We start from the raw sequence: 27,894 nt of genomic DNA on the forward strand, positions 1-27,894 counted from the left end.
ATGTCATTAGAAGGACTTGGATACAACAGAATGCTGAGCACTTTGTTGGTGGTAAACGGGCAAGGAATTAACCTTTCATCAATGCTGAGGGATTAAAACATGACCAGAAAATTTATTTTCTAGTAAAATAACAATTCTCTGACACAGGTATTACCCAGACTGGATCATTTGTATTGGGGCAGTTGAGGGGTGCGAGGGACCAGTAGTGACCATTGTAAGGAAGGTATCCTCTATGCTAGTTAAGTTTTCCTTGAATCAATAAATTTAAAGGAATAAATGATGAATAATTTTATAGAGCATCTTGTGTATCAACTACTTTTCTGTTACAAAAGGTTTCATTACCTTCATCTCTTTCTTTCATTCTTATTTCCTTATTCCTTGTACTGTCTTCTTCTGCAATTTGCTCATTTCCTCCTTTCTCCCTTCCTTTTTTCTTTTTCCCTAATTTCTTCTTTTTTACCTTTAAATTTTGTCTGAAATTTGATCAAGAGAAAGCAATATGAAATCAAGAGGACTGAATTTAAGAACTCTTGGACTTAAATTCCCCAAGAGTGTTTTTTGGGGCAAGTTGATTAATCAACTTGAGCCCCAATTTCCTTATTTGTAAAAAAAAAAGGTATGTGTGTGTGTGATAATAATACCTGCTAGTGTTGATTTAAGAATAAAAGGAGAGGGAATCTATGAGAGCCCTCTATCCATTGTATAGAAATCTACAAAATCCAGTTGTTTGCTGACCTCCTAATGAATATTTACAGGAATTTTAGAAAGATTCAGAGCCAGGCTTATTTGAAAGAAAGAGAGACTACATTGTAAACAAATTGGGCAACTTGTTATGCACTTATGAGGAGGAAAATGCTGCCATTCCTGGCTAAAAACCCATTTGTCTTGCAAATTTCTATAATAAACAGATTTTGGAATAAATACCATGTAATCTGTGATGACAGTTCTCTCATTTCTTTTTTATTAGTTCAATCTTCTCAGCATCTGAACTACATAGCTTCGGTGCCTCAGTAATCATTAAGGAAGCTGGGTCATATGCATTTTTTCCTCTTTCCTTGGTGCATCACAGACTCCCTGACCGATCTCTTGTTTCAGGCTCATGTTCCAGTTTCTAAATGTATAAGAACACCAGAACAGAAAAGAAAACAAACAGCAGGCTGTGTGGCCTTTGCAACAATATGCCGTTTTCCCAACTGACCTTTACCAGCGACTATTTAAAACTTGGGTTTTACTTGGAGCTTGTAAAGAACTTGAATTGCATTAAACATCCCTTTCCTTAAAATAGGTCATCTCAGTGGAACGTAATGTGGTTGTCGTTAACACTAACTCCTCTTTTTCTCCGTCTCTTCCCCCTTTTGTCTTTCCTTAGGTAAGTGATATTTGATTACTTGGGGGCTTCTTCAGGAGAGAGCTGAGAGGTCTGCTCAGTTATCAGCCCTATGGAAGGCAGTCTTTGACCAGTTACTGTATGTCCTGCCCAGGTGGTTGCGTTCCTTCTTTTGGCTCCTGCAGCATAGAGGGGCACGCAGAGGTATGGCTGTTCATTGTCAACAGATTTGCATCTGTTGGTGGTAAGAGGAAGGCGCATGTTGGATCTTTGTCAATAATACCATTAAGAGAAAGTACTGGAAATGGAATGCCAAAGGACAGTCATTTTTTCTCAATTCCTTCTGTGGGTTCTCATGAATTCTATGTTAATATATCTATTAAGAAGGCACTTCATAAAAGATCAAAGTGAATTATAATCTTTTAGTTTCTACTGGCATTACAAAGAGTGTTTGCCCTTTTATTTTTTTAAGAGGAAAAGATGTTTACGTACAGTTTGTTTGTATGCTGGTTTATATCCACATTGTTGAGGTCTGAAAAAAAGCCAATCTTTATTTACTAATAATGGAATTCAGCATGGTCATACATATAATTGAAAATATTGTCTAAAACTCTGAGGGACAATGGATGATATAATTCGGAGGACTAAAGGTATCCACACTTCCTGGTGTCTGTAACTTTTAGCTTATAGAGGTAACATGTCATAAGCCTTACCCCCGACCTGTTCTGCCAGTGTTTGGATCAGCGTCTTTAATGAAATTGTCAAGATGGCCTCCCAATTCATGAGACTCGATTTGCAACACCTGTAGGGGGCATTTAAATCAAGTCATTGTGAGGGCCAACGTGTGCTAGTTGAGGATGACCAAATCTGCACCAGAACCTCAAGTTGTATATTAAAGTCAGATGTAACTATAGTTCATTTCCAGTATTTCTTCTAGAAAAAGCCCTCCCTCTGCTAGACTGGCAAAATGTTAACCAGAATGGCTAAAGGAAATTTCTCACTTTGATTCAGGTAGAGAATGCGTTCTTCCTTCATTGCCCCAGTTATATATCATTCACTGACTCTTTTTTACATTCTGTGATATTCTACACAAAGGAAGGTGTAGTTATTTCCTTTATTAGGCTAAATAAAATATGGTGTCTCTGGGTAAATACTTATTAATAGATCATATTTAGAAAAGATTACATCATGGTTCCCAAATAAATACAAAATGGACATATGTTAAATATTTTATTTAACTCATTATTAATTAGGGAAACTGGGAAATGTTATATCTGTTTCAAAGGGAAAGTCAAAGAAGCACAAGTTTATACAGAATACAGAACTGTTGAAATCAATTTTAAAATGGACATAAAACTAACTTTTTCTATGGGATGGGGGGAAGTCATTTGAATCTCCACTGAATACAATTTATTTGCATGTCTATAGACAAGAGTTGTTTTGCATTGTTTTTAATATCCATAATTTACAGAGTTGTAAAGTAGCTCAAAAGTAATGAAAAGCTAGAAAGAGACAACCCTGAGTGTGTGTTATAAACAACATGTTTTTGCATTGGAGAAACCTAATAATCTCTTTTGCTTATTCCTAATTTCCTTACATATTTAAGAGTGTAGATTTTAAAATAGGAAGTCATTATCCATCATATTTTCAGAGTCTAAATATCTATGTTCTTACCTCAAAGCTTTTATGTATGCAAAATCGGGCACTTCAGTTGATATAACCTTCCTTTTGTGTTCTACATATGCTTACCTTGGGTTTCTATGACTTCTCAGGAATGCCTCATTTTCAACACTACTATATAGCAATAAATTTTTAGTACTTCCCTGGAAAATTACTAAGTCTTAAGAAATACTTATTCAATGAATAATATCTTCACATTTATCCATTAACTAGATGTTCTTTACTGACTGGTTATTTACTAACTGACATTATCAAAATATCCCCCCAGTTGAAACAAGTTGGGTTTAAATTTTCTATATCTAGAACCTTTGCCCTTGAAATGTATTTTGCCCATCCTCTTCTTTGGAGCGGCACTCTGCAGACCCCATGTCTGTATGAAGTTAATGGAAATGTAGTATCCCCAGTGCACATTACATTTACTATATTTGATGGCTTTTTCAGGTTGTGGGTATGCAGCAGGATGTCTCAGTCATCAGCTTGAAGTCAACCACTCAAACCAGCAGGGACCAGAGGTCTCTGGAAAGAGTCCACTGGAGCTGAAGGGGAGGAGAAAGTAGGCACTGCCCATGCTTGGGATAGGAGCTTTGGCCTAGCAGCGTGCTCTCACCTCCCCATTTCAAGCCTCCGGGATGTCCGTGGGTCTGCTTCTGGACTGTGCATTGGACAGCTCCTTGGCAGATGTGTGAGCGTGTTGCTGTGCCTACCCATTTGCCTCTGCGGCCCGGGGCTTCCCGCTGCTGTCACTGATGAAAATCCCCTTGGTGGTCTGCAGCTATTGTACCACATGGACCCATAGTGATGACTATTTCATGGGGCGGTACTCCTTCCCACCACTTCTCACAGAAAATCATATCATTTTCACTGTTAGCAGCTCTCACTGTGATTTCCCTAACTCCCCTCACATGGAAAATCCAGCTGTGCTGCTGAGAAAAATTTGAAAGTGAAAGACCTAATCCAATAGTTTTCTTCCTCCTAAGCCATCTGGATTTCTGTTTTCTTCCAGAGATTGATTCTTTGGGTGAAAGGGGGAGGCTCCCAAAGAGAGCAGACTCTTTGACTGAAACTTCCTACTGAGCTGATCCAACCCTCAAGGGCACCTGCGTTCCAGTGTGCTTCTTTAATAGAGCTCAAGGTCATGGTCATGGAACATAGCTCAGCTTTCTGAGTTTTCTTCTTTGGGGAAAATTAAAACAAAAAGGTTCAGTGGACTTGAGCAAGATGACAAAGGTGTCCATTGATGGGACAAGTTCCAGAACTCGAATCCGTGTCCTCTTTGCTATGTATTCATTTACGTTTCCATGGCTGAGATGTGTAGATAGAGCCTGAACATCTGGTTGTTCATTGTTCAGTAGACAATTTTTGCTACCTCTGCATAAAAGGCTGCCAGGTCTCTAAGAGCTGTACCCTCATCTTTGGAATCAGTACGTTTTAGTCTGACGTCTATTTGCTTCTCCTGAGGGCTCACAGAGTTCTGAGATGACCAACTTTCTGGCTTTAAATTCTGAAAAGCGAGTAAATAAACAAAAATATGACCACAGGTGCTACTTTCTTCTTATTCCTCTGTGTACTCACCTAGATCACTCGGGGCATGTGTGTCCTCAGGGTGATGGGAAGGAAGTAGAAGTTGAATAATAGGGAGGGCAAAGGGGAAAGAGAACAGGGTGTTGTAGCTGCCCTTTTGTATACTTTGCTTGCTTTTATTTGCGCTTGTTAGTTCATCCTGGTGTCCTACCTTCCCTACCCACAAATTCCACCCAAATCTAAAAATAATTGAAATTTTATAGAAGATATTTCTCACATTGAAACTCAAGATTATCGGGCTAGCTGTAGTTTATTGAGTTGTGCATATCTCTGTCCTCAGACTTAAAGAGCAAATAGTAATTGGAACACGTCTCTGAGTAGCCCCTGTAGATACTTTTCCTTTCTCTTTCTTCTGCCCTCCCAGTCTTCGTCATACTCTTCCTCCCTAGCCCACAGTCCAAAGCAGAACATCCCCATGTGTGAATTTTAGTTGCAGATTGATTTCTCAAATCATGATGAGAAGCCACAAGCAGTATGCCAGGTGGTGGGGAGTGAGATTTAGCTTCCTTATATAACTCTCTGCAGTGCATTCACCGAATGTCACTTTTCCTCGAGTCCACATATTATCTCACTCTAGCAGATGCAGCAAGGTAGAAATACATGGGTATTCAGGATGCAGTTTATTAAGATGTGTTTGGAGCCAATTGGAGGGGCTCTGGCTGGAAATGTTAATCATAGCAAGCGCTAATGTATTGACCTGCTTCCTGTTCTCTTCTGCCTCAAGGAATTGGAGTGCAGAACTGAACTGCTGTTATTCTAATACATAGTATTATTATTAATGCTATTAATTATGATTTCTCTTCTGGCATATGTATCAAACTGTATATTTTTATTTACAGGGAAAACAACAAAATAATAGTGAAGGCATAATAGCATAGGTACTGGAGGGAGGGAAGCAGCAATTTTGAACCTCTAAGATATTTTCTGGGTGTTCGAAAGAAACTGAGAAGCCACACTAAAAAAGCAATATTGCATCTATATTGCAATGAGCTTTCCTAGAAGCTGGAAAAGGCATTATTACTCTTGGAGAAAAGAGTTCTCTTTCTTCCCCTCCCTTTTGATTTAGACTTCTGTGAGCCAAAGTGCTCTGGTGTTTTAATGGTCTGTTTTAAAGATGGAAAAGGCCCTTATGTGTCAGAATGCCAGGCTGTCCCAGCCAGCACGGGGTTTTGTTTGATTATGAAGCTTGTTTGGGATAGATGATATTTTTATAGCTTCTGCTTTGCTTCACCGATGGCCATATTGATGCAGCTCTCCAGGACGGACCTAATAAATAGTTTATAAAATGGTAAGGCCGTTCTCCTGGGTAATCTACCACTGGGCCCTGACAGACTGCAAAGCCACTCATCTGCAGTGGGCTTGGTGCCTCATGTGCGGGTGGCCTCGGGCTGTGGCTGGGGAGGTTTAGGGGCACATGTGTGTACACCTTCAAAAGAACCTTCTGCATGCCAGAGACCTGGGTTCAATTCCCGGTGCCTGCCCATGAGACAAAAAAAAAAAAAACCCCTGAACTTTCTTGTGTGAATGTTTTCAAAGAGCAACCAGGGGTGAATGTTTGAAATGTTGAGATCTGGTGATTCGTTCACAACAGATGCTGTAGCCACTGGGAAGCCTGGGGTTCAGGAACAATTGTGGGAAACGCCTCTCCCCCCAAAAAAGTGGTCTAAGCCTCTGTGATCTCAGTTTGCCAGAGAATCAAGAAGGATTTTGGAGAAGGCCAGATGATGGTGGATTGGCCATGCTAGCACTCCCGAGCACAGATGGCAAGAGACAGTGAAGAGCTGCCCAGTTTACTCATGTTTCTGGCCAAGACCAGACAGTTCTAAGGGATTCAGACCTTTAAGGAGGAAGGCAGACGTGAGCTTTCTCTGGGGATATACAGACACATGTGGCCATTAGCGATACTCTCCCAGCAGCATCCTGGCATCCAGGGGTACTGCAATGAGTGAAGTTCAGTGGGTGCTTGATGTGCTCCTGTTGGGGTACTGACTTGGTAAAAGATAGAAGGAGTTAGTATCTGGACTCAACACTACTAATCACCATCACTTGCTAAACACTTGTTCTAGGATGGTGACTATGCTAAAAACTTTATATATATCATCTCATTTAATGAGTCAAATAGCCCTATGAATTATATGTTATCATGATTACTTAGTTGGAGAAATAGCTTCAGAGAGGTTTACAAAATGAATTTAAAAAACAAACGCAAAGCCCCAAAACTTGCCTTGCAGTGGCTCAGCTAGTAAGAGTCAGAGCCAGACACTGCCCTCCCTGCCCATGTGAGGCATGGCTCTCAGGGGTGGAAATCAACTTGGCAATGTGGGACGTGAATTGGTATCATGGAGGGAGAAAGCCTTCGTGACCCAAGGAGAAAGAGAGAAAATGAGACAAAATAATGTTTCAGTGCCTGAGAGATTTCAAATAGAGTCAAGAGGCTATCCTGGAGGTTATTCTTATGCATTATATAGATATCCCTTTTTAGTTATGGTGTATTAGAGTCGCTGGAGGGAAGTCCCTGAAACTGTTGAGCTGTGTTCCAGTAACCTTGGTTCTTGAAGACAATTGTATAACTGTATAGCTTTTGCATGTGACCCTGTAATTGTGAAAACCTTATATCTGATGCTTCTTTTATCCAAGGTATGGGCAGATGAATAAAAAAATAAGGATAAAAAAGAAATAAATAATAGGGAGGGGTGTCATGGTCAGGTTCATGTGTCAACTTGGCCAGGTGGTGGTGCCCAGTTGTCTGGTTGGGCAAACATTGACCTGTCTGTGGCTATGAGGCCATTTCATAGACTTAAATCATGACCACACTGGATGCATCTGCATCTAAGGGGAGTGTCCTATGCAATGAGTGACACTTAATCTAATCACTAGAAGGCTTTTAAGGAGATTTAGAAGAGACCATCATTCTTCCTGCTTCAGCCAGCCAGCCTCTCCTTGGGAGTTCATTGGGGACCTGCCAGCTCATGGCCTGCCCTACAGACCTTGGACTCTTACATCCCCACAGTTGTGTGGACACTTTTATAAATTTTATATTTACAAATGTCTCCTGCTGAGCAGTGGGATTTCTGAGCAATAAATCCCTAGCTAATACAGGAGGATAAAGGGTAAAAAAGTGGGTAGATTGAAATACTAGTGGTCAATGAGAGGGAAGGGTAGGCAGTATGGAAAGTGTGAATTTTTTCCTTTCATTTCTTTTTCTGGAGTGGTTCAAATGTTGTAAAAATGATCATGGTCATGAATGCACAACCATGTGATGATAGTGTGAGGTGTTGATTATATACTTTGCATGGACTGCCTGTGCATGAAGATATCTCAATAAAAATATATATATATTTTAAAAGAGTCAGAGCCAAAATTGGAACTGTGATTTTGTCTGTCTGCATAACCTTGCATGTTGGACTACGTATAAATATATATCAGGAGTAATGCTGTATTTACATATATAGGTAACTAGGTGCCATGATTTTTAGAACTTTGGAATATGCTCTTGTTCAGAAATCTCACTGCTCAAAATACTTACCCAAGCATTTCAGGCCAATGTCTGAAAACACTGAGAATTTGAGATTTACTCAGTTAACAACTTATACTGCTTTTCATTCTCAAAACACCATTCTTCTGGCTTTGCCAGCATGGGTTTAAAACAGAGTTGCAGTAAGACTTCCAATAAGTACTTCCCAGGCTCTCCCTTTTACCCACCCTGGGAGAATGGAAGTTGTACTAGTCAGGGTTCTCCAGAGAAACAGAAATCACAGGATATAAGTGCGTATAGATAGGTTTAGGTATAGGTGTAGGTCCAGCTATATATATATATATATATATATATATATATATATATATATATATATATATATATATATTTATATATATATTTATATATGTACGTGTATATATAATTATATATCTATAGGTATATACTACATGTGTATATTAAGAGATTTATTGTAAAGAACTGACTCATGCAGTTGTGGGGTCTGACAAGTCCAAATTCTGTAAGGCAGGATACAGCCTGGGAATTCTGGAAGGAGTGGTGTTGAAGTCTTTAGTCCAGCTCTGTAGAGGAGGCCATGAAGGAGTGGAGGGTAGTCTCAAGGCAGAATTTTGAAACCCTCAGGTTTGACCTCCAACGAACGGTCTGGAGCCTACTCACGTTGCTGAGAGTCATCTCTTTTACTTAAAGCCAATTGATTGCAGAGGCTAATCCCATCTACAAAATACTTCCACAGCAACAGCTAGGCCAGTGTTTGACCAAACAACCAGACTCTGTAACCTAGCCAAGTTGACACGTAAAATTATCCATCACAGAAGCTCTTCTTGCATCCCTTCCAAATCGTTCTGGAACCCCAAGGGATGCCTCGCATGTATCCCATGGAGTAAGCCTCTTGGCTTCTTGGTGTTGTCTGTTAATTCCTGTTCTCCTGCTTCTGTTTGCTGTGCTGACATCTCCTAGCACCCTCAAATCCAGCACTTCTGCTCATGCCCCCTTGAGATCTGGGTATGGGTCTGCAGTAACAAAGCCTGATCTGGAGGGCAGCCATGTCTGCACCTGGGGAGCTCTATCTCTTTACCTGTCTCCCATCACACACAACTTTGTGCTAACCACTTTCTTTCCAATGGACCACATAGGGCATACTAGCACTTTTAGTTTTCATTTGTTCATTCACTGCCATCAACCTCACTGTAGGGCTCAGGTCCAGGCCAACAGGTGATCTGAATGATAGGTACCTTTCTCTATTCAGAGGCACCTCTGATCCAGCACCAGCCCACCCTCATTGAACTGAGCTGTTGTGGCATAACCCCCACAGCCCTTAGGGGCTGCACCTTCATTAAGGTTCTAACCCTCCAGTTTTCCAAAGACGCCTGGTATACCTTCACGCTGGAATAGAGACAGTAGGTCCCGAAGGTGGGACTTTGACAGGTTGTGTTCACAGGTTTCCTGAGCACTCTTCTTGTATAGGGAGCCATGCTAAGGGCAGTCTTGTCCTGGAAAGAGTAGGGATACTTGAGCATAGGTTTTTCCCAGTGGGCTAGGAGGAAAAGGCTCAGAAAGGACCAGAAGCCCAATGACGTGTGCCTGTAGTCATCTTTTCTTCCAGAGAGGTTCCCACACCTCCATAGCAACAGGGTGTCCTGGACAGAAAACCCAGAAGGCATGTGCATGTGAAAACCAATGCTCTCCAGTTATCTGATGGGGAGAGAGTTATGAGCAGGACCTCTCAAAATTTTGAAAAGACCAAGGAAGAAGAAACAATAGTGTAAATTCTCATCCAGCTTTATGCATTAGCTGACTATGTGACCTCAGCCAAAGCAATTCAGCTTAACTTCCTCAGGCTTTGACTCTGAATAAAGAATAGCCACACTGGCCCTACTCCATAAAATTGAACATATCATACGAATACATAAATAAATATGATCATTTTTAAATCAGAGTAAATTGCTATCCACTTATATGGTAGGAGAAGCCTGAAACCATATGTTTGCCTCATCTCTTATGAGAAAGTTTCCTAAATTAATGTTGATCATCTGAAACAAACCAACAGCATCAGCCAATCCTGTAATTTGCTCTCCTCTCATTCCAACAAAAACAAGCAATGCCATCATCAAATCCCAGGGTAATTCTGGCCCTCATTATTTCTTATCCCCAATGCTTCTCTGGTGTCTGGATCATCAGTGTCTGCCCACCCCCCACCCCAGCATGTCCTCCTGAGAGGTCAGCGAAAGCATGGCGGGCATCCCCATTGGCCCAGGATTGTGTAGACCCTGTTGTGGGATGAGATTTAGCTGAGCCCTCTAAAATCTGGACATCCAGTGGCTATTCTTGTCCTGCCTAACATCATCCCCTCAAGACTCTCAAGAGAAACCGCCTAATGAACAGGTGAGCAAAACATACATTCCTAATTTCCATTAGCCTTTGACCTAAACCGCAGTACAGCTGGTCTACCAGGAGCTAGCCTCAGGGTACACGGCAGTGGTTTCAACTCTGCTGTTCATTAGAATCACCTGGGAGAACGAGAAAACAAAGCACAATGACAAAACAAAACCACTGGTTTTCAAGACCCCTATCCTGAGGTCTAAATTAGAGTTGGACACAGGTAGGTTTTAAGGTTTTCTGGGGGATTTTAGTGAGAGACTGGATAGCGAACCATGATGTAGGATATTGAATCCTTTGGCATGGGCTATAGCCAAGCTTGAAACCAAAAGAGACATATTTCCTATTTTTCCCAGGCCCCCAGCTGGCTCTGGCCTGTCTCTTTTTAGCACTTGCCTGAGAGAAAATGTTACTTTTGTTGAAAGAAGTCTTGGGAATGACACTGAAAGAGTGTGTCCAAAGCTTAGGAGCTGGTTCGGGCCCCTGCACCTCAGTGCGTCTCCTGATGGGACAGTTCCCAGCAAGGATATTTCCAGGCCTGTAGAACCACTCCTATCACCAGGAAGCAAGAGTCCAGAGAAAGAGGGAGAGAGAGAGAGAGAGAGGAGCTGGACCAGGTTTCTGCCCAACAGTTTTTCAGAGCAATTCCTTCTGGGCCAAGCTCAGCCTGAGGAGGAACAGAGCTTAAAGACAGAGAAGACTACCCCATAGTGCTTCACATCTTTGATTTTACTTACCATAGAAGCTGCATTCTTTATCACAGAGGACCAATAAAATGTCTAGAGTTTACCCAAACTTCTCAGCTGTCATCCTTCTTGGAATGGGAGTCAGAGAGGAAACCAGAAGAGTAGACATCAGCAGCCAGCTTCCTTTCCCTAGAAGCCACACAGGACAGAAGGCAATGCAAGCTAAGCTGTAAGCCTGTGCTTGGAGACTGCAACCCAATGATGAATATCGGAAGCCTGTTGGCCATGGCTTCTCCCACTCACTTCCTTAGTATGTGGAATGGGGTCCACATTCTACAGCCCAGCAGAAGCTGCCTTTCAGGACCCAATGGCTTCTTCCTCTGGTCCTCCCTTCTGGCCATCCTCCAACTATCTATACACCCAGGATAGATAGTTCTGAGAGATTCTTCCCAGCCTGTGTCTGTGCTTGCACTCACTGCTGATCCTCTGCCTTCTCCTCCTTTTCCAAGTAGCTGCCCTCTGCTAGCCTGGAAAGCTCAGGGGTTCCTTCCTCTGCTCTGCTGAGACCTCCTCCCCTTGTTTTTTTTGCATAGATAGGCACTGGGAATCGAACCCGGGTCTCTGGCAGGGCAGGCGAGAACTCTGCCTGTTGAGGTACCATGGCCCACCCCAGTTTTCGTGGCATACTCTGCACACACGTCCATAGGAAATATCACAACAAATTCTATGTATTTGGAGATTAATTTCTTCCAAGCATTCCAAATTAAAGAAACCAGTTGATGTCTATAGCTGCTCTGTCCAATATGGTAGCCACTACTTCATGTGGCTACTGAATGCTTGAAATGCAGATAGTGCCACATGTTGAAATAATAGATTTTCTACTATACTAGGTTAAATACAATATATTAATATAATTTCACTGTTTATCTTTTTTTACATTTTACAATGTGGCTAAATTTAAATTTACTTATGTGGCAAAAATTACATATGAGACTCTTGTTTTATTTCCTTGGTCCGTTCTACCTCATGGAGTGATATAAAGGGATAGATACTGCTCTTGAAAATTTTTCTGTTTGTTCCTCGTGTGCTCTTTCCCAAGGTGGAGATGAAAAAGAACTTTCTGCATTTTTTAGTGCTCTCAGAGACATATTGCACTTTTGCAAATCCTCCAAACTTCCTCTAAGTGGTTCATAAAATAGAGCAGGTGCAATAATTAATTATTGGCTCATTCATTTACGGAATTAGTATTTATCCAGAATTATCCAGAATTGTTTTATGTAGCCTTTTAAAAATTAAAATGGTTCCTGTTTTTTCATGGAGCATAGAGTGCTTGAGGTTCATTTCATTTATAAATGCATTTGTCTTCTCAACACCCTCAAGTTTAGGGAAAGGGCTGATGGTCAGGCTTTGATTTTATAGACTGTCAAGAGATTGTGCCATGAATAAATTAGTAATGAGGCCAGGGTTAAATACAGATCCTCCTCATTAAAACATACTGCCTCAATCCCTTTGCAGGCAAAATATCCAATATTCAGAAACTAATCAGTGAAAAATCAGATGAAAAGTCAGATTGGCTTGAATATGATTTTTGGTCTTAAGTACTTTTTCAACTGTAATGCTTTTTCAAGTGTATATGGGGAAACAGGTGCTGGGTTGGGCATGGGGGTGTCATTTTCTACTAGCAGCTAAATCTTACCTGCCTTTTAATTCTGAGATGGTATCTCTCCCTCTCAAGGAAATCTTCCCTCTTCAATCTAACTCTCAGCAGTTTCTCTTTTCTCAAGTCTAAATTCTTACAGAACTTTATAATGCATTGATTTGACAATTATATATATTTTGTATGCCTTTTGTGCTATTATGTTAAATTGACATTTATCTTTTGGGTTGCTCCGTATGCTTGGTGTGTGTTTATGTCTCCTCAATGAGTCAGTAAACTCTATGGGGTAGGGACCATATTTGCAGTATGCACTTCTTTTTACAATGGACTTAAACACAATGCACAAAGGGAGTTTGACATGTTGATGCACTGAGAGATTTTAGACAACCCAAAATGTCATACACCTTTTTTCAGGATTAATTCATCAGCAACTAGAAAGAAATTCCTCAGAGTTTATAAATAGTTCTTTTTTAATTAACTAAGTAAAGCTATATTAATGAGAACTGATTGTTTAAGTGGAAACCTAGCAGTCTTCCCTCCAGCAGCTGGAGACTTCTCCTTCAATAGGACTCCCCCCCCATTCTCATTGTCACCGCCCCTCCCTTAATTCTGACCTATCCCAAATGAAGGATTAAAATAGATTACAAAAGCTAAGGATACCTGAGTGACAAGAATTATGTGCATATAAATGTCTCCAAACTCTCCCTTCAGCTCCACCCTCATTCAAATGTATCCTCCAAATTGCCAGCTGAGTGGGCTTCTAAACTCACTGCAGGGTTTAAAATGTCTTCAGTGGTTCATCATTATCTGTGGCGGGAATGCCAGATCAGTAAACTAGAATGCTGGACCCTCTAAGCCTTGGCTACCACCTTGCTCTGTGTGTTCCTCCTCCCCCCCAGACCCTGAGCTCAGCCATAAATATCTTCTCAATCTTTTTTTTTTTTTTTTTTGCTTCTTCTTCTCTGCTTCCAGTCATAAGCTTTCATTTCCAGGCGCCTCATCCAAGACTCTCCTACTTAACCAGATTTCACTTCCTCATGACATTTCTCGTTGCTCTAGGGGGAGTTAATTACCCCTGCCTCGTGTTCTAACCTACTTTGTGTATCTGGTAACACACTGACTTGTAAATGATTGTGGTTCTACTCTGCTCTCTCCCAAAGAACCCCAAAGTCTGCTCTGTGGCTGACATTTTATTTGTAATATCTGTCAAATAAAAAAACAGATCCGGGGCTGTGCAGATGGTATGCTGGATTTCTCTGTAAAGGTTTTTGCAAATGTCCTATAAGTTTGAAATCACTTCAAAATAAAAAGTTTAAGGAAAAAAAAAAATCTGTACCCAGTCAAGCGACCCTCTATTTGAAAGGATTATTGCAAGGGGAAGTCGTCGTGTAAATGTGGTCGTTGTGACAAACCAAAAGCAGATGGAAATTAAAAGTAAATCCAGCACCTGACAGCAGAGTTGACAGGACTATAGTTTGGATGCTCAATGCAATTTATTTGCTTACTTAATTGCAAGCTGCCAGATCAACCACAATATAATGGCCAGACCACCCACATATTGCATTTAAAGGTGGAGGATATCAGAGTTCTTAAAACCCACTGTGGGCCACAGTGACTCAGCAGGCACAGTTCTTGCCTGCCATGCTGGAGACCGGGGTTGGATTCCTGGTGCCTGCCTATATGAAAAAAAAAAAAAAAGAAAGAAAGAAAAAACCTACCACCCCAAGAGCCTCTGGCCTGTAGGTGGAGACTTTTTGGGAGTGGGCTCAGGAATCCAGTCCCATGCAGCATTTAGTGAAGGATCCAAAGCCCACTATAGAGAGCACTGGTCAGTGCTGCCGTGAGCTTCTTCGCAGCATGGCACCAGCATTAAAGCTGAGAGACAGAGTGACCGGGTATCAGTCTCTCTCAAACTGGTCTCTCACCCAAGCAGCATCTACAGTGGGTGTTAAAGTACTCATCTGGCGTCATGCCAGTCCATACCATTTCTTTGCATAAATGTCTGGTCATCGCTTATTCCGATAACACATTTTTCTCAGTTTGTTTGCAGTCACCATGTTTATAATGCTTTTTTTTGGGGGGGGGGGTTCGGGATCATTAATCTCATTTCAATACACCACAGGGAAAAGGGGCTATTGCAATAGAAGGAGAGGGTATTGCAGTAAGGAGAGCACTTTTAAGTTGAGGTCTGCAAACATATCAAGAGCTAGTATTTTCTGGGGTTTTTTTGTCATTGTTTTCTGAGTGAGAGAGGGAGGAAAGAAGTGGGTGAAGAGAATAATTGAGATGAAAGGGTAGCATAATCAGATGCTGGGAATATTTTATGATGAAGCAACCTGTTTTCTGGGAAGTGCAATAAGAGTCCAGGGATCCAGAGGAAGGAGAGAAGTTGAACTAAAGTTTTGTTAACAAACATTTCGTCCAGATTGATCAGTGAGGACAAGCAGTTCATCTAATCATTTATGGAGCAAAAGATGTAAATTAAGGTGATCTGTGGCCTTTTCATAGATAAACAAGGGGGCATCTGGGAATCTTATGTAAGTCATATGGAGAAAGAGTGCTCTTTGTAGTAAACAGTGTTCTGGAATACTGAAAGGATGGGTTTTTGTTTTGTTTTATTTTTAACCTTTGCTGCTTTTTAGGGTTGCAGGGCTTGGGTAAATGTCCTAGTTAAATCTTTAAACTAACTTACATAACCATATTTTTAGCCCTATTTTATATCTGATGAAACTAAGGGTCTGAGATTTTTGTAATTGCCCAGAATTAAGACTGGTAAACCCTAAAGCCAAGATTTGAATCCAGGGATTTCTATTCCAAAGTCAAGGATCCTTAATCTGCTATATGTTTTTTTCCCCCTAATTCAAATGTGCGTCTTCTGTAGCTAGCACAATATCTAGCACAAAGCAGGAAGGACATAAAGGATTGTTAAATGAACAAGCCAAGTTTCCAGGTCTGACTTCTCTTTGTCTTAGCCTTTCTCCTTCTTTCCTTTTTCCCTCCTTTAATTTGTCTCCATCTCGCTGATGACACAGGTCATTTTCTTAGTCATTTGTGTGTTGTTTTGTTGTCCTGCACATATCACAACTACTTCCCCCAGCCCCAACTGACATCTCCCAAACACCACCCTTTTGCTTTTTGACATTTTCAGTGTCTGTTGCCAAGACCTGCTGTGATTCTTGTGACACAAAGCTGTGTGTGTGAGCTTGGAGCAGCCAGAGGACTTCCGATAAGACATGCCATCATCCAGCCTGTCAGAAGGCCAGGTCATAATGAGTTTGCCATTTGAAAGACCTGAATCCCAGGTTTCGTCTGGACTCCTCCTCCCTCTCACCTCCCTCTGCCATTTGATGGAGATTGGCACAGACTAGGTTTTTCTCTTTGTAAGGACATAAAGACATGAAATATTCTCAGAACAGGAAAAGGCTACAGAGCTCAATATATTGGCCTCTTCTGTTAATATTTCCAGTGATTTTCCTGTTTGGCAAAAGAGTGTTGGTGATGACCAATGGCAGATGGCAGAGGAGTGAGAAAGTCCTTTTGGATATTAGGGGTAGAAGCGGCCTGGGAGGGTGTCAGGGCTAGGCCCTCATTTGAGAGGTGACTAAGAGAAGCTCTGAGAAGCTGGTGGGTTTCCCTAAGGCACATAGTTATTTGTGGCTGGGCTTGGATCAAAGAATGTATTTCCTAAAGCAAGGAGCAGTGTTCATACCACAATCCAAAACCACTGCTCCCAGCAAAGTGAACCCCATATATTTTGGACCTCTCTTGCTGGATAGAATGGTGAAGCCTCGGGAAAGGGGCAATGAATGGCCATTCTTCAAACCCCTGAAGCCATCTACTATGAGGATGGCTGGAATGCTGGCTATGATGGAGACCATACCCCATTCCGAAATTTCCGCCAATGTGTCTCTAGGGCTGGGTGAGCTCCTTCGTGAAGTAACATTAGTCTGCAGGATACATGAGTCCACCATGAGTGGCTTCTCCTTCAGACAATTGCTCTGGTGCCTCTGTAGAAACTCTTCTACAGAGAAAGAAAAACTTTCTCTAGTAGAAGCAGAACATTGCCAGATATTTAGGATGATGATGGGGCATTTCTGAAGCATGGCACTTCTTATTCTTGGTAAAAAAAAAAAATACTTCTGCTTCTCACCAGTTACTATTCTGATTACCTGATGATGCCAAATCATATGGAGTCCTTATTCTCTTGAAATAATTATCACTGCCAGTACCAGATTCCTGGAAGACACAGCAGATCACAACAGATCTGAAAGGCCTTATTGTTTTTAAACAATCGGGGCAACAACTTACAAAAAAGCGGTTTTCCATGCATATCCACCATCCTTGATGCACTCCTTCTCTCCCCAGTGCCCCTTGAAATATGTGTAGATCACCTGATACAAGCAAGGTATGAAGAATTCACATGTAATTCAAACATGCTGCTGCAAGGAACTGATGGTCAACAGAACAAGGTGCTGCCATTCTAGAGATACGCTCACATGTTGGGGACTATTTTGTCCTGAGCATAGTAGGGACAAGTGGGAGAGCACAGCACGTGTCCCTAACAGAGTGTTCGTCAAAAGCTGTCCAACTGGTATTTGTGCGGAGGAGACAAAGCATCTGTTAGTTCACTCAAACACAAACACAACTGTCCCCCTTCCCAGGGGTGAGGAATAATTCAAACCAGTGTTGCTCAGCACTTTTTTCCTGCTGCCTCCTCAAAAGACCTCCATATTTTTAAATCACTACTGTGGATACTTTTTAAGACTATGCAAAATTCTGAACCTGCTATTTCTAAGGAAGGAAAAATTTAGGCTGGTAAAAAGAGAATTTATCTGCAAATTTAAATAGAAAGATGCAATCAAACCTATGGTGTGGTTTCATATATATGTACAAACCGAGGAGGGTCTAACTACTTTGCTTATGAGTATAAACTCATTGAGAACAGAGACTATATCTGTCTCAGTCCTATACTCCGATTGCCCATGTGCAATTCAACTTTTAGAGTTGAATAAGCATTTCTACTCTATCAGAACCCACTTCTTATTCTGGTCTCACCCTGTTAGTCCTGCTCTTTTATTTTATCTGGATTGAGGGATAAGGAGGGTTGATGGAGAAGAGAGGCACTGATAAAATCCAAAGGACTATTTCCCCCAAAACAGGCCATTAACTCTTTACACACCAATATTTACACAAATACCTTCTGATCTCTACGAAATTTGGAGAGAAAATTAAATTTAAAAACTTTGGATTTCTTTTTTTTTTTTTTTTACTCTTTATGAGCAGACTTGTTTTTCATTTCTGTGCTCAAAAAGAGGAAATAATTGAAAAGGGGAAAAATTCATATCTCTGCTGTAGGAAGACATTTTTCAATAATGCATTGAGAGTCTCTGAAGATATACAGGGCCTGGCTGTCAGGGACCCTGGCAGCACAGAGAAGAGCCCGAGGGAGGGTTGAGGTGGAGAAGGGGAGGGGGCTTATGTTTGAAAACTGCTCCTAGAGTTACACTAAACTCTGGGCAGCAGCAGCTGGAGGGAAGAACTCTGGCAAGGAGAAGCAAAGTGGTGAGCGTGTGAGGACTAGAGCCTGCGTCTCCCTTTGGCTCCTCAGCCAGACAGCAGCTTATCAGGAGCTCTCAGACTGGAAGACAGGAAATTAATGTTGGATTGCAGGTCCATTTGTGCTAAGCTGCCCATGGTTGCTTGGGAGAGCTCATGGGCACTGGATCCTGGCCACACCCCCAGGCTTTTAGACACCAGCGGCAGCGTTCTGCAGCAGGGAATGAGACCAGAGAAAAGGGACCTGTTCCAAGAGGGTCAAAGCACTGGGGATTAGTTAGTCACAACATGGTGGAGAGATTCGTTGCATGTAAAATTCTCCATGTGAATGCATGTAGGGAGGATACTCTGTTTATTTCTTTTCAAATGACAGGTGGCCCAGCTTCAGAATCATTGGAGCTCACACTTGAGTCCTTCCTACCAACCCTGGGCTAACAGCAGCAAAGTCTAGAGGATGCAACCCTGATCCTGTGAAATTTCCCAAGTTTAAGCACCAGTACTATAATTCAGTCATTAAATGCACAAGCTTTGGAGTTGAACAGACGCACAAGCTTTGGAGTTGAACAGACTCGGATTTTAATCCCTGTTCTGCTGTTTCTAGGCAAGTTTCTTAAATGCTCTAAGCCTCGGTTTTCTCATCTGTAAAATGAAGATGATGTAAGCTGGATGGAGTTTCTATGAGTATTGGATTTGGGACATTAGAGTTAATCATGCCTCTTCATTCCTCACCACTGAATTTGGAATCAATTGAGTAGATGACAGTCAGACTTCTAAAAAACAAACCAAAAGATAGTTCATATCTGCAGCTAAATTTGGGCTTTCTAAGATTCCCAGAATGAGGCTAACACACCCAGAACTGCAGTGTCCTTCCTTAATCCTCTTTACTTATGCCCCAACACTGACACACATGCACATACACACTGGCACACTCATGGACACATGCATGCATATGCACACACAGACACACACACTGGCACATGTATACATGCATACATACTGACACATGCACTGGTACACATACACTCACAGACACACTCATACACGCATGCACACATACCTTCGGACTTCTGGAAGCAGAAATTTCCTCATGGAGCATAACAAGAGGAGATTATGATGCCTAGTTTACAGTGTGAATAGTGAGTCAAGTAGTTACTGGTCCCTACTTTATAGTTTTATTATTTTATTGATATTGCTTTTCGTTTTTGTGTATCTCTAAGGGAACTAATTTATAAAACACTTTTTTAATAAAGAAAACAATACAAAACAATAACAACAACAAAAAAAGAATTGCTGTTGAACATTCCTTCATTTCCTACTGTTTTTGCATTAGGTTTCACAGACACCTGAGGGCAGAACTTGGTATCCATGGTTTCATTCTCCTTTGCCATAGCATTTGGGGCTGACCATGCCAACAGATCCAAGTCTGACGTTCAAATGACTTAAAATGGCTAGTCGTTATGGAGGCTAGATAGACATCACTGTGGGGCAATCAGCTTTAAGGCCAGGATGTTTCAGGCTGATGCCCAGAGTCCCAGGGAGAATAGAATCAAATGTACAAAATCATAGAATTTAAAGGAGCTGCTGCAGCATTCCAGAAAGAAATTTCAGCCTGGAGTCCGGACCTGGGCTCAAATCCCATATCTATCATGTACTAGCTAAGAGTCCTTAAGCAGTCAGTCACTTTGCTTCTCTTAATCTAATTTTCCACACTTATAAAATGGGGACAATAATGTCTGTCTTGACAGGATCAAATAAAATAATTAAAGGTCTTGACAACGGTAGGAATTCAAATGTATATCTGCTGGATCTGGAAAGAATACACATATATACGGGATCATCCAATTTGCCTGCTCCCCAAGGCTGGCTCCACATAACTTGAAGATGAGGGATTTGAAGGTGATATAGGACAAGTTATGCCCAAGGTAATGGCTGCATGGCACCATTTAAGTTGCAATATCTCTTCTGCATGAGAGCATAACTTTATATGGAACTTATTTGGATGTACAAATTAATGCAAAAATTAATGGATGCATGAAAGATGTGTTTTGTTGTTTGCATCAGAAAAAAATAGTGTATTTTTACTATGCAATAAAACATTTGACCCTTAACTGCTCACATAGTTGTATCAGCTTATTAAGAACACAGGGACTTTTGAACAAGGGAGCAAGTTGGTTACGTTTAGGCTGGCTTGCTTTAGGAGGTAGGCAGTGGGTTAATGGGAGGCTCCTGGACTTCACCATTATTTGAAGGCAAGTTGTTGAGTTTGAATAAGTATTTGAGTGGGCCTAGGGTGAAGAGGAGTATTCTAGGGAATGTTAAAATTAATCTAATTAAGGATATCAGGAAGTAGAGTTTGTGGTTAAAATAAAGGAGTAGATGAATTTAAAGTACCTACCAGACATTTACAGATACAGAGAAAAGACAACAGCTGTTGGAAATATAAGTCTGAAGCTTTGAGAGAGATCATGTGACAAGAAAAGAGTGAAGTCACTGCCATGGATGAGGCCATGCAAAGATGCTGGGCAATAGCTAGGATTGCTGGGGGGTGGGGGATAAAGAGAGAGGTTTGTCAGAGAAGTTAAAATAATAGACGGGAAGTGATGACATGCCTTGGTGCCCTAGAGAAAAGCATCTACAGAAGAAAGGGATGGTCAACAGTGTCACACCCTGCAGAAAGACTGAGAAGAATGGGGACTAAGAAATGGTCTCGGGACTCCATAATTAGGAAGTCACCACAGACTTAAAATATTTTCAGATGCCAGTGAGGAAGGGGTTAAGGAATGAATGGACATGGGATGAAGGCAAACTCTTTAAAGAAGTTTGAGGAAAAACAAAGGAAAGACAGAATCTGCCTTTTGCTTGTTTGTTCATCTATTTCTTTATAAGGAAAATTTAGACTTGCGCCATGTTTCCCAGTAGAAATAAAGAAGAATGGAAGAAGAGATTGAAGCCCTATTATTTGGGAATGGGTGGAGATCCTTAGTGAGAAAGGATAGACCAAGAGCAAAGAAGGAATGGAGGAGGGGAAGGGTGGAGAGATATTGAAAGAACTAACCTAATGCGACTTTAACCTCAGTAGCAGGAAGTGACATCATTTCTGTAGAGTGAGGGATGAGGGAACAAGGTTGGTGAACAATGGGATGGAAAGAGGGCATGCAATTTGTACTGTGGGCAGTGCCGTAGGAAGTTACTATGGGTGGTAAAGCAAACTCAAGCATGGAGGGCTTAGCTGAGGCTGGACAATCCAATGAACATCATCCCTTAGTTTATTCTTGTCCCATTTCACCTGTCTTCTTCTCATTTTGAATTGCCACACTCAAAATATGCATTTCACTATAGCATTTTGGATTATAGATGAAAAATTTTAACAGTAAGTCCTCTGCTAATCACATTGACTGGTTATGTATATTAGAGAGGTCTCTAATATACCAATTATCATTTATAAAATAATTCCGCTAACAGATCTACAGCTATATCTATCTATCTGTCTATCTATCTATCTACCTATCTATCTCTTTATATGTATATGTAGAGAGATACATATCTGTTGTATATTCTACTCGGCCCCATGATTTGCATTTTTCCTATTTATTTTTTTTCAGATTGTTAGGGGGTTACTCCTTATACTGAATCTACTGAATCTTGGGATATTTCTTGTCTTTGAGCCTTTGTCCAGTGTTTCATTCTCTGCCTAGCCCCTTCTGTTTTGTTTTTCTCTTTAGTCATCCTTTAGTGGGGTTTTGGGCAACTGATACATCTCAGGAATGAATAAACTCCCTCCCTCATGAATAGCAGGAGGAAACAGAGAAAAAAATGATAAAGAGAAAATAGTTTGGGTGGTTTCATGATGTGGATGTCAAGGATGAAAGAGAGGGCTCAATACAAGCTAAGCAATCACTCATATGAGTCCCTCCTTCCTTTCATCAACATGTATTTATCAAACACCCAGTGTGCTGGGTTCTGTGCCGGATGCCAGGGATGCAGAGGTAAACAGCTCTGCAGCCCCTGAGGCTCTTGGTGTTCAGTTGAGCGGTGACATTTTCAACTGTGGTATATTAATCTCAAATTGTCATTCTCCTGGTGGGGACCTGGAGCACATGTCATGTGTGTGTAGAGGTAAAGCAAGATGGGCAGTGATAACATTCTCTAGGTCAGTGGTTTCAGAATGCTGGCCCATGACTCAATGCTGGCCTGTGGTACAGCCCCAAGACCATCTGAGATTATGCATCCCCATCTTTGTGGAATAAAATTACTCCTCTTATTTTTGTGAAGAATTAATGGTGATGAGATATAGTAGACATTTTCACTTTCTATAAAAAAAATTCTAAAGTCTGGAAAATTATATCAAAAGTGATTCAGACTATGCAACAAACACGTAATACTTTTGAGGTAGTCAACAAAGTATGACTTTGCTTAATATTGAATGCAGATATATATGTATGTGCGTATTTTTGTATTTACATAATTATATTTATGTATATATATTTGCATACTACCTGTAATCATGCGTATTTAAATCTTTACTATGTGCTTTTTAAAGGCCTAACGTGTAAATTTTCAAAACAATAATAGTAATAGGCTTTTCCTGTATTGCAGATCTTACCTTCCTTTTACTAATTCTCATGCTTGTGGGAATTTCCCTTTTTGAAACACTTCATTTATACTTGGGGAAATCAGCTTGTAATGGGATGATTTCCTCCTAAAACAATCAACTATTTCTGATGCTAAGGGGGCCTCCAGATGGGTAAATGGCTCCTTTTTTAGGAAATGGGCTCATTCTTCCTGCAGAGGAGAGAAGACCATCTCTCTTCTGCCTCTGCCTTAGCAGCTCCCTTGAGGAATTATTTAAAGCCCAGGAAGAATTTTTACTGATTAATTAAAATAAAAAAGTTTCTGCAAAAAAAAAAAAAAAAAAAAAGCATCTGTCTCCTGAACTCTAATTCCACCAGAGAAAGAACATAAACTTCTTCCCATTATTACAGACTTGACCTTTCCTGGAGAGACTTAATGAGACAGTGGCAACTTGTGCAGGGGTGCGTCAATAGCAAGTCTCAGCAACTCAAGATGCTGCAAAATGTTAGAGTGAGGTTGTGCACATGAGCACGGATGGGTCTCAGTCCCTCGGGAGGCACTTTCTCCGGTATGTTCTCGCTTCTGCACGATGCCACCTTTCCATGTCCACCTGCAACTCAGAGGCTGTTCCCCTTTCCAGCTCGGTGTCAGAGCTCTTTCTTCCCTTTCAGCCTCTCCTTGTACTTCATTTTCACTTAGATGCTTGAGAGGAAGTGCTGATTTGTATCTGCTCTGTAACTCCACCTAGAATAAAAAAAAAATGGAATGGTCGCGCACATCCGCAAGCTTTTCATTCCTGTGTGGCAACACCCACTTTTGGTGGATGGAGCTTTCGCTTGCTTTGCCTAGCTCTCTTTGAATCCGCCGGCAGCCCTCTGAGATTAAATTCAGAGCTCTTCAGTAATCTAAACCCAGCAAGAAGTCACTGTCTCAGCAGTAAGCCGAAGTTCTAGACTGTCATCTGATTAAGAGCAAAGGGAAATTTTTATTTAACAGAAGGCTCTTAATTTTCAAACAAGGAGCGCAGGCGATAACATTTCTTCCACCCCCCTGCTGACTCTCCACTTTATAGAAATTTGGCTTCTCCAGGTCCCTCTGGCTCCTTTGTGCTTGGATATTTTGTCAAAGACTTTCACAAAGAGATGCTATTTAACAAGAAATGCATTGAAACCGAGGAAGGGAACAAATTGGTGAATTTGTGAGTCTGATGAAATAAGAAAAATGTATTCTCAACATGTGGCAGTGCATGTTCAGAGCTAGCTGGCCTGCCACACCCCCAAGTCCCCCGCCCCTCACCTCCATTTCTCATAACTCACACCCTGAGCCGAGCGCCACCTTGCCCAGCTGAGAGGGCATCTCCATGCTCATTTTGTCTCTGCCATTTATGTGACCCCAGGGGACAAGACTCAAGGGGAGAGGCCGGGTCAGAAGTACACATTCAATTCCTCGGCAAAGAATCCTTTTTCGCAACAGTGTTCAGTCTATGAAAAATCTGCATTCTGATGTATGCTCCATACGTGGGTCTGGTGGCAACATATCTTATTTAGTCAATAATCCTGTACAACAGTCTCCGATAATAAATAACTGCAATTTGCATGATACCCTGAGCCGTTAGATATTTTTTCTTGTTGGTCTACAAGCAAGTTGCATTTATCTTTCACTCTTTTTTTTTTTTCTTTTCAGTTCAAATATCCTACAACTGCTTAAATAAAGACCACTTCAACTTGCAATTTATGGCTAATCCTGAATATCACAGCAAGCAATAGAAGAGCCAAGAGACATGAGCCTGTAATAAAGATGTAAAGCTATGGCTCAGGCAGTGCTGCCAGACAGGTGGTGTCTGTATAAGAAGCACCCTCCCTCCCCCAGGATCGTTCTTGTGTGCCCTTTAGTTGGATGACATCTGCAGGGATATGGACAGGCGGGCAGTGAGTGTCCTATCCAAACATGGTATATGATTTTATGTAGTTTACATCTCTTTCTGCAGGATAGAACCTGAGCAATCTAGGTGCAAGGACCAGATGCTTTCATCTTTATAACACCACTCAGCACACTACCTGAAACACAGTAAGTGCTGACCCAGCTCTGTAGAATGAGTGAGTGAAACTGGTGACTGAGAAAGCCATTCCAGATCCAATGCCACACATCAGTGCATGTTTACTCTAGTGCAGTTCTGGTGGCAATTTTATACTTGGACTAGCTTCTGGAGCATTGCCATAGTGGGGCAATATTGTACAAGGGTATGAAATTAAACTCAAGTCGGGAAGATCTACATTTGACTGCCAGTTCTACTAATTAAAGTCTCTAAGCATTCATTTCTTCACCCGTAAAATGGGAGCACCGACTCTATTTAGCTCTGCATGTTCAGTGAAATAATGCGTGAAAATGGCATACTATCACGCATTTAGGAACTGCTCATCCAATGGAAGCACATCAAAAGCATTATTATTATTGCTAGCTATGATATCCTGTCTTCCTACCATTTATAATCCTAAAGAAATGTTTGATCCCTGATATGTTCAAGGCCCTGTTTTCTGCTTAGATTCAGATAACACATATCAGCACCAGGCAAAGAGCCAGGCTGTGAGAACTGAAGTGTTTGTGTGTTTTATCCCTTAAAACATTGCAAATGGCTAGAAAGAATTACTTTTTACTAGATGATTCTTTTGTACCAGGCTCTGGCATGAGGAGATCCTTTATCTATGTTAAATTCTTTAATTCCCATGAAAATGTTTTGATGTAGGCATTATTATCTCCCCTTATTTTATAGATTGAGAAATTTAGACCCAGAAAGCATACATACCTCATTTACAGTCACACACCAAGTAAATGGTGCATTCAGGCATCTCTGGATGAATGGTTGGTTTTCTTTCTGTGTTTTTCTGCCTTCTATTAGTGTACCCTTCCTCATTGGTCTTGGGGCAAATGCTCCCCCTGTATACCAACTTTGTGAGGCAGTTCTGAATCACACTAACAAGTCTTCACTGGCATAATGGACCTGACTCGTAGGTTTCAGTATCTGATAAGTTCCCTGGCATCTATGCTTCCTCTGCGAAGTTGGTAGAATGATAGAGATGGCCTCTGTGAGCTCTGAAAATCCTGTATATGAACTTATGACTATGAATCTTGGGCTCTGAAGGAAACATATCTGTGTCCGGCAGTTCAGGACAAATATGAGCCACTTGCATAGAGGGAAAATTGCCCCTTCCTTTTCCTGATTCTCTGAGGCTGTCATAGACCCTGCATTGTGTTAACATAAACCACAAAGCCCAGCTCCTTGCAATATTTTCAGTCTCTCAGCCAATAACATTCCATGTTGAATTACACAAGAAATTGGCATGGAATTGCACGTATCTGAAAGCATAAACAAGTATCCAGATACCTATTTTAAATAGAAGTCAAAATATCTCATTTTTCCCTAAAATACTCCCTTTAATAGATCTTCAGGAATCAAAGAATCGTAGAATTTCTAACTAGGAAGAGGCCTAAGAGATCATTTGTCTATCACCATCTTTTCCCAGATGAGCAAAGAGGTTCTTTTCCTCAACTATCTAATATTTTTATGCTCCCTGGTGGGCATAATTTCCCATCTACCTAAAGCCCGGAATGTGAGGCCAAGTGGAGAAAGCATTGTGAATGTTGTAATACATCATGCATTCCACTGCATGCCAAATGCATCAAAGAGAATAGGCTCCATCTCCTTTTTCAGTCAATCAGTCAAATACACAACAAAGCAAAGCAAAACCCTGAAATTAAATGCAAAAATTAACAAAGTAAAATTGTTTATTATGACTTCCTGGAAGATGGCGGCTTAGTAAGACGCGCGGATCTTAGTTTCTTCTCCAGGACACCTACTAGGGGAGTAGAAACGATACAGAAAGCGCCCAAAGCCACAACAGAGATAAAAAAGACAGCGTACCCCATCCTGGAACGGCTGGCTGGCTGAGAGAAGCAGCTCGGGTGAGATCGCCGAGGCGCGCGGGCCTTACCGGGCGGGGTGGCAAGCGGCCGGAGTTACTCCCTTCCCCCTTCCCGGGCCGGCTGGGAGAATTGGAGAGGCGGTCCCCTGAAACAAAGACGGCTGGCGCCCACACCACGCGCAGCCCCCAGACCAACTGAGAGAGTTGGATCGGAAACCCCCAGGCCGCGGAGAACGGTGACGGGTGGGGGAGGCCCCTTCCAAACCCGTGACTCCCGGGGAACGTGCACTCTCTCGGGCGGGCCGCTGCCGCTGGCGCTCTCCCGCCACGCTTGTTGCCCAGGGCCGACTAGGAAATTCGGACGGGCTCTTTCCCTGGCTGCGGCGACCAGCAACCCTCCCTGCGTTCGGACCCCGGGCCGGCTCAAGCCGTTTCGGCTAGCGAACCCCCCGGACGGCAAGAGTTTTCCAAAGTTTAAGGTCCCACAGCACCTTTTACTGGTGGGACCCGCAGACAAACGTGTGCCACAAGCGCCACCTACTGGGCAGGATAAGAAAAACAGAACCCAGAGATTTCACGGAAAAATATTACAACCTTGCTGGGTCCAACACCAAGAGAAATCTGAATAAATGCCCAGACGCCAGCAGCAGAAGATAACTGTCCACGCTCAAAAGATTGAGAATATGGCCCAGTCAAAGGAACAAACCAATAGCTCAAATGAGACACAAGAGCTGAGACAACTAATCCTGAATATACGAACAGAAATGGAAAACCTCTTCAAAAATGAAATCGATAAATTGAGGGAGGACATGAAGAGGACATGGGCTGAACATAAAGAAGAAATAGAAAAACTGAAAAAACAAATCGCAGAACTTATGGAAGTGAAGGATAAAGTAGCAAACATAGAAAAAATAATGGATAGCTACAATGATAGATTTAAAGAGACAGAAGATAGAATTAGTGATTTGGAGGATGGAACATCTGAATTCCCAAAAAGAAACAGAAACTATCGGGAAAAGAATGGAAAAATTTGAACAGGGTAT

The 27,894-nt window shown here is 41.6% G+C and overlaps 1 long non-coding RNA gene across 1 annotated transcript; it reads left to right on the plus strand.

The window, feature by feature from the left end:
• On the plus strand, positions 1–24,899 carry LOC143643150 (uncharacterized). Its single transcript, XR_013156156.1, has 3 exons — positions 1–147; positions 23,342–23,499; positions 24,615–24,899. It is a non-coding gene; the product is annotated as an uncharacterized LOC143643150 (long non-coding RNA).
• The last annotated feature ends 2,995 nt before the right edge of the window (positions 24,900–27,894 follow it).

Source organism: Tamandua tetradactyla, chromosome 8 (genome assembly GCF_023851605.1).
Source record: "Tamandua tetradactyla isolate mTamTet1 chromosome 8, mTamTet1.pri, whole genome shotgun sequence".
Taxonomy (NCBI): domain Eukaryota; kingdom Metazoa; phylum Chordata; class Mammalia; order Pilosa; family Myrmecophagidae; genus Tamandua; species Tamandua tetradactyla.